The following is a 7,560-nucleotide window of genomic DNA, read 5'->3' as shown; positions in this document are numbered from 1 at the left end:
ACCGTGGGCCACGCGGAGCAGTGTTCGCACTCATATTGATCGTGATAGTACGTACCACGCGATGCAGCGTTATCTGAAAATAATTCATCTGAGTAAGGTAACACAGTCACAGTCGACGACAGTCATATCTTGACGATCGAACGGAATCCAAGATGACTTCGTTTTGGGGCAAGTTTTCGGGAGAGCTTTCTTTTTTCACAACAGCACCAAGGCAGAAGAACAACGAACGCGACTGACCCGTTTCCCACCCCAACCCGGACAACTATTTTTGGAGATGACTGAGGACGCGGATTATCTCCTGGAGGGGGATAACAGTTGTCACTGTTCGCAAAATCGCGTCGAGGGCCGTTCGACGTCCTTCCTCTACTTCGTTTCCCGCGAATGTCGAGCAAAAAAGCTTGAATGGCAGGCACTTACCTGCCCTAGGGTACCTACATGTTTCCGCTCCGCTTTAGGGTGGCGCCTTCTTGTTACCCTTTCCCACATCCTCTCCCACCGCCATTTTTTCCCACTTCTTATTTCGCTAAACGTAAACAACGTTGAGTTTCTGTGGTGTCGAAACAGCGGCAACACTGTTAGGCCAATTCCCTTTCCGTTCATAAGAGGAGTCGGAGGCTCAGCGGGACGGCGGTCATGACGTCATGGCTGTCGCTCTCCTCATTCGGGTGTTTCATATTTTCAAGTTGCGAGCGGGAAGTGTGCATCGCTTTTATCGAAACGTGAGTTCCCGCGACAAAATAGAACGCAATAGACCGGCATTGAACGCCGAAACCTTGCCGTCGGAACGAAAGCGCTCCCTAGGCCTAAGGAGGATTAGCGGCGTAGTCCGAGCGCACGACCGGCGGGTGTGACAAAATGGTCGACGAAAAGAGGGGAGGTTGCCATGGTAACGAGGTAGGCAACACTGCTTTGTCGGACACAGGTAGCACAAACGTTGTCGCCACCCTAAACAGCGGAGCGGTGGAAACATGTCGGCACCCTAACCAGCCCTCTTTCTCATACACTCTAAAACCGGTCTCTCATAAAAAACCCTGTCCCTCTTATTTTAGAGGGGACAACGATACTTTCAGGGGGAAAGTTCTTTTTAAGAGGGAAATGGAAAAGTAAGTCAGCAACATCCAGAGGGACACCAACATATTAAGAGAGACCAAGGAATCCGTCTCCTTTGTCCCTCTGAGTAGGGAAGACCGACAGAAAAATGCATGCTTCTCTTTTTATAATAAGAGGGGACTGGTCCCTCTTAACTGGACCAACGTAGTTCGGTCAAGAGGAAAGGTGCCGGCGCACTAATCCACGACAAAGAGTTCAGACGGTGCTAAGGTTTGGCGCCAATTCACGGAGCTGGAAACGGTCGTGGCCGGAGAGTCGCAAGCGTCATGATGGTCGTTTAACTTCCTTCGGGTGAGTAATACTGTTACATTGACGCTTTGTTTTGAGTACATTGTGGGTGGGAATAACGAGCCATCAATATTTTCACTCTGGCTGTGAAATGCACGAGCTTTGCCCGTAGAGTCAGAGTTTTCAGCTTGACGGCCGCAGTCCGCGGTCGCCTCCTGCATGGATCTCCTCGTTCAGCTAGGACAAAGCGTCGCCCGTCCTTGGCCCTGCCGTGAGCCGCATGGCTGTTTTTCGCACAAAACACTTATAACGGTATTGTTCGGGCTAGGGTGTCCCCATGTGTATGCTTCTGTCTTAGGCTGGTGATATCAGATCATTTTGTGTCCCACGCTTTTGTCTACTTTTTAATTTCGAACGCGCGTTCGATCTTCTCCCAGCTCGAGCTGCAAGTATTGGGACTGCTACCCCGCCATTTTATAACCGGCAATTTCTTTGCTCTTTATTCGTAAGTGTGCACTGTCGGCATCGGGCACTACAAGGGATGGTATCAACCTCCCGAAGGCGAAGGGACGATAAAGTTGCCCGCTCGTCATGCAGTCAGTGTTCGTAACCGTATATGGTAGACATCGTTAGCGTTGAAGAGGGTATCAACTTTTGCTTCAAGTGGGAGGCGAGCAAAAAGCCACACTGTGTGTGTGTGTGTGTGTGTGTGTGTGTGTGTGCGAGTGTGTGTGTGTGTCTGAGCGCGCGCGCGCGCGCGTGTGTGTGTGTGTGTGTGCGCGCGTGTCTGTGTGTGTGTTTGTGCGCGCGCGTGTGTGTGTGTGTGTGTGTGCGCGCGTGTGCGTGTGTGTGTGTGTGCGCGCGCGTGTCTGTGTGTGTGTGTGCGCGCGCGTGTGTGTGTGTGTGTGTGCGCTCGTGCGTGCGTGCGTGTGTGTGTGTGTGTGCGCGCGCGTGTGTGTGCGTGTGTGCGTGCGCGCGCGCGTGCGTTTGTGCGTGCGTGCGTGTGTATGTGTGTGTGTGTGTGTGAGGAGGATGGAACCATCTAAATCAAATGAAAGCAAAAAAAAAAGTTGTTTCGCGCGTTCGCTTTGCGTTGCCATGAGCGTCTAGTCCAGAATGACGCGACCGTCTGCGGAAAGAGGGGAAGGGGGCAGCGGTGGCCCGGGAGCGCATGTTTCTTGTTTTTTTTTTCCCTGGAGTGTTTTTTTTCTTTTGTTCGTTATAATTTGACAGTCGCGGCCGCAAAGCTACCGGTCACTTTTTCTTTCTTTTTTTTCGGCGCCGACCATGCTTTTTTTTTTTTTTTGGAGATTTTATGCATGTTGTTTGTTTTCGGCTTTGTTTTCCGTGGTTCGTTGAATTTCTTTTTTTCTGTGTCGCAAACGTGCGAAAAATATGGACGAAAGATTGCTTTTTTGTTTCTTTTTTTGTATTGCCGAGCGCTTTAGGGCTAGGTTGACAACGGCTGTTAAGTGACTGTTACAAATTTTGTTTTCAGATTGGGGCAATGACTACGAACGTTGACACGAGGGGAGGGGAATAAGTCGGGGGTTCTGCCAGAGCCACCTAGATGGTTCTGCTCGGAATGCTCGTGTAACGAGTTCTACCGGGACCCTGTGCACTGTGGAACGCGCCACCCGGAGTAGTGTGCTTACTGTGGCCACCCGCTCACAGCGAACTCGGTGAGTATGAACTTTTTATATTCTGGTATGTACGTAGGCTCCATTCACGTTCTGTTAGCATAAGCGTTGTTTCTGAAAAAAAAAAAAAAAAATAGTAATAAACAAATGTTGCTTTCTAGAAAAAAAAAATGCATCAGATCTTTTCTGCAGCTTCAAGCCGCAAATAAAATTCATGTTTTCCAAGGCAGACTTTTGAGCGAACCTCGTTCTCCGCAAACTTCGAACTTTATGGCACCAACAACGTATGTTTGTTTTGTATAATATATTTTTTTAATTAAAGTATTACAAAATTACACTAAGCCCTGGTCAAGATCAAAACCATGTAAAATTGTTTTTTGTGCGAGTCAGTACTAGCACAAAAAACAATTTTACGAGGTTTGATCTTGACCTGTGCTTAATGTAAGTTTTAAGAACTTTAATTTAGAAAATTTAATATACGAAAACGAACATACGTTTTTGGTGCCATAAAGTTCAGTAAAATCATAATCCTTACTTTATTACCTACAATATTTAATAGTCATTCTTTTTTAGATGATCTATGCAGTCACTACACATTGAGTTTCAAATCTCTTAACGGTTCCCATTTTATTTTCGCACTTGTTTCCTACCGCCTCTTTGAAAACAGGTAAAAGCGCTCCATTACCTTCATTGTAATTCCCTCTCTTCGTGTCTAAAAAAAAAACACACTACAATTTCTCATTCAGTTGAAGGTGGAAGCAGGGCTTCGGTTCCAAAGCACAATGGTCACCATGCTGGGAAAACTGGAGGAGGTGAAGAGGGCCTTGTGCGGAGACGACCCAACAACATTTTTGAACATTAAAGACCACCTCCGCTCTTGATTGGCCAGACGTTCTCTCATCACCACGGTAAGTGAAAAAGCGGATGCAAAAATAGAAATGTAATTTCGACGCTGCCACAATTTTTGAACAATTGCTGCTTGCAGGACAAGCGTACCCCAGACGAAAGAGTTCCAGGACCCAAGATTTTCTTCGGAAAAACAGATCGTTTCTGGGAATCAATCAGTGAAACTCTCCTCTAGCACGACTCTTGAGGAGGCACTAGGCATGTGCTTATGCGTGTATTACATAAGGCGACTGTCCTACCCTGCGGCATATGGACAAACCCTTGGGCCAGTGTCTGCTCGTTTAAAATGACGAGTTTCTGATTCAATTCATATCGGAGAAGCTCAGAAAATTGCTTATGGCCGTTCAAAAACAACAGAAATTCTGAGCTTCTGCTGATTGCAAGAAACACCGCGTAATTTATTTTAATGCTAGAAAGCATGTAACTACATCCTAAAAAAAAACATGAATCTACTTCCCCGAACAACATTTAGATAGCCAATAACCGTAACTCACGGAGGCAGCTCAGCGAATCACGTTGCCGAAACATCTGATTAGACCAAAAAACGCAGTCTAAGTTGTGACATTAAGCAATAGAAAAGGTCACGCTTGCATTGCTTAGTATCACAACTCAGACTGCATTTTTTTTTGTTGTATAATCAAACGTTTCGGCATTGACATTCACTGCGCTGCCTCCGTGTGTTATGGTGATTGGCTTTCCGAGCGTTGTACGGGAAAGTAGACGCACGGGCTTTTTTTTAGAGTGAAGTGTTATTTTTTGCGATATCCGCTGTAAAAAGGCAATTTCAGCACGGTCGCATTGTTATTGCTTATGATAGCCAAAAAGAGTCACTTTACAGCACGAAATATTTTGTGTGATAATTCCTAAGAAACGCCAATTTCTGGCTTCGTTCTAACGTTTTTTTTTATCTGTATAATCTACCAGAAAATCGTTATAAAATTACTATTTTTATATCTATTGTATTGTGTCATGTCAAATAAAACATGTGTTTACTTTTAAAGATTGCTACTGTTTTATTTTTCATATTGATTTCGTTTATCAAACATGATATACCGATCAATTTTCACTTCTGCTACGCAGCATAGAATAACTTTGGCTAAACAATATCAGCGAAAGTGCGCGAATTGCATCACTGCACTGCAGCATGTCAGCTGACAGTCGAAACACGAAGGAGCAGAAATTCTACGTTAAAATAAAAGATAACCTAAAGCCGGGGTCACTCTACTTATACATCATACAAAATACCCTGTGCAGACATGTTCCGAAACGAGTCACCGCGACATCCGTGCTTTGAATGTCATGTAACAAAGCTACCTCGTGAATTGGTTGCCTCGTGGCACACGAGGCACGGATGTTGGGGTGACTTGTTTTGGAACATGTATGCGCAGGGTATTTTGTATGATGTAAAAGCAATGCGATCCCGCCTTACCACTCATTCACACTGGAAGCGGATCCGCGTTCGCAAAGCGGTTGCGAACGCGGTTGTATAAAGATCCAATACAATGGCACGCGCACTTGATGTCATCGTGTGCGCGTGCAATTGCACTGGACCTTCATACGGTAACCGGACAAAAGCTCACCGGACAAAAGCTCACCGGACAGAAGCTCACCGGACAAAAGCTCACCGGACAAAAGCTCACCCGTTTTTTGACAGACCCGGACAAAAGCTCACCCCTTTTTTTGACAGACCCGGGCAAAAGCTCACCTCGATTTCTTTTTTTTTTCCTACCCGGGCGAAACACGGGCTGAAATAAAGTGCGGACGCAATGGGCATTGGACCATTTTTAGGAGAACTTGTACCTCATCCACCATTGAGTTGCGAATTTTTTTTAAACATTTTGAAAGAGCGGGAGTTCGGCCTTTTGGAAAAGTACAAGACAGATGACCAATTTAAAAAAAAAAAAAAAAAATATTGTGCGGGATTTTAGATAGGCTCGGGTTCCTTCCACCACAGCTTGTTCCACAAGAACTAACCACCAGAGAAAAGCCTACCGGTGACATCGGCTACCTGCTGGACTATTTTGATTGCACGTATTTCAACGGCCGCTTCCGTTATGCTTCTGTTCCATCTGCGGCGGCACCCAGAGCGAATTCTTCCCTTCGCCTGACTCTGCGCCGACGGCGACCGGAGTTTCCCCCGGTACGGTGGAAGAATCCCGGAGAAAAGCTCACCGGAGAAAAGCTCGCCGGAGAAAAGCTCACCGGAGAAAAGCTCACCGGAGAAAAGCTCACCGCAAAACCGGCGGATGCGGAGAAAAGCTCACCGATTTTTTTCTTTTTATATGGAGGCTGTTGGATCATGCGTAACATATATCAATTTATTATCATTAAAGTTCGTCAGCTTTGTCAAAAAGAAAATGTCCTTTTTTTGTATTATTTGCCAAGCTTATTAAGTATATTGCTCCCAAATTAATAATGGCGGGTCAGTGTTTTCTGCGGCTTACTTTCTAGGCAACTAAAGCCTAACTGAAAACTTTATGAACTTGAATAACGTGAAAAAGTTCGAAAACTTATGTCTCCCTAAAACCTAGAAATCAAAACTGTAAACACCGAAAATCCGAAAGTGCATGCGCAACAACGCGGTGCCTGAAATTCTCTTTGAAGCTTTTTGAAACAGTCAGTAGGATATCGAGGCTTCTTTCTTCCACGGACATGCACGTTGTCTAGCCGTTCATGCTGGTGCGTCCGCACGTTGCCTTTAGTGATAGTGCCCTTCTAAGGTGAGCCACTCATGACTTTCAGAGCTGCCCACTTGCACCGTTGTTACTCGTGACCTATATAAGAAGTAGGCTTCTGTAGGGTAGCGAGTAGGGCGAGTTGGTAAACGTTATGCATGATGAAAACCGCTCAAACGACGACGACGGAGTGAAGACAACGAACACGACAGGACGAAGCTGTTCTCGCAACTAAAGTTTTCTTAGTGAAATTAACAGAAAGAAAACAGCGTAGCCGACACTGATGACATCAACAAACATCTACTTATCTATTAGGCACTACACAATATTTGGACCTCAAGCGATTCACACACCGCTATTCATATTAGCTCGCAAAAAACAAACCTCTTTATCTGACAGAGCTACCGACGGCGCACCCTCAGCTGTCAATAAATTGTTGCCTTTTTTACCGGTGTACGATGTTCTGATTTTATACTTGCGGCTTCATTGATTTACAGAAGGGGTGATTACTAATTTCTGAGGAAATAGTAAATATGCCCAATGAACATTAAGAATATTACAAAAACGAGGACATATTTTTAATGAAGAAACGAATGGGAATTGTGTTAAATTGCCAAGTTTGACGCAGAATCAAGCTAAGCTAAAAAAATATCGGTGAGCTTTTCTCCGCATCTGCCGGTTTTGAGGTGAGCTTTTCTCCGGTGAGCTTATCTCCGGTGAGCTTTTCTCCGGTGAGCTTTTCTCCGGTGAGCTTTTCTCCGCCGCCCACGGTGGAATATGTACGACACCACTCTTCAAGATAAAGACCGGATGAGCAACACCTGCGAAATGTAGAGTACCGGGTTCCAGAAGCTCGTCGGCAACACCCATCCAAGCTTCTTGAGGCTGATTGAATGCCTACAGCAAAATCGGGCGCTCGTTGCCACGGCACTGACAAAAGCCCGGAGAGGTGAGCCCACCGTAAAGCGGGTGCGAAAAATTACTCTGCACCTGCAGAATCG

The sequence above is a fragment of the Ixodes scapularis genome, unplaced genomic scaffold (assembly GCF_016920785.2).
Source record: "Ixodes scapularis isolate PalLabHiFi unplaced genomic scaffold, ASM1692078v2 PGA_scaffold0__279_contigs__length_252992795, whole genome shotgun sequence".
NCBI lineage: Eukaryota > Metazoa > Arthropoda > Arachnida > Ixodida > Ixodidae > Ixodes > Ixodes scapularis.
This window is presented reverse-complemented; position numbering follows the sequence as displayed.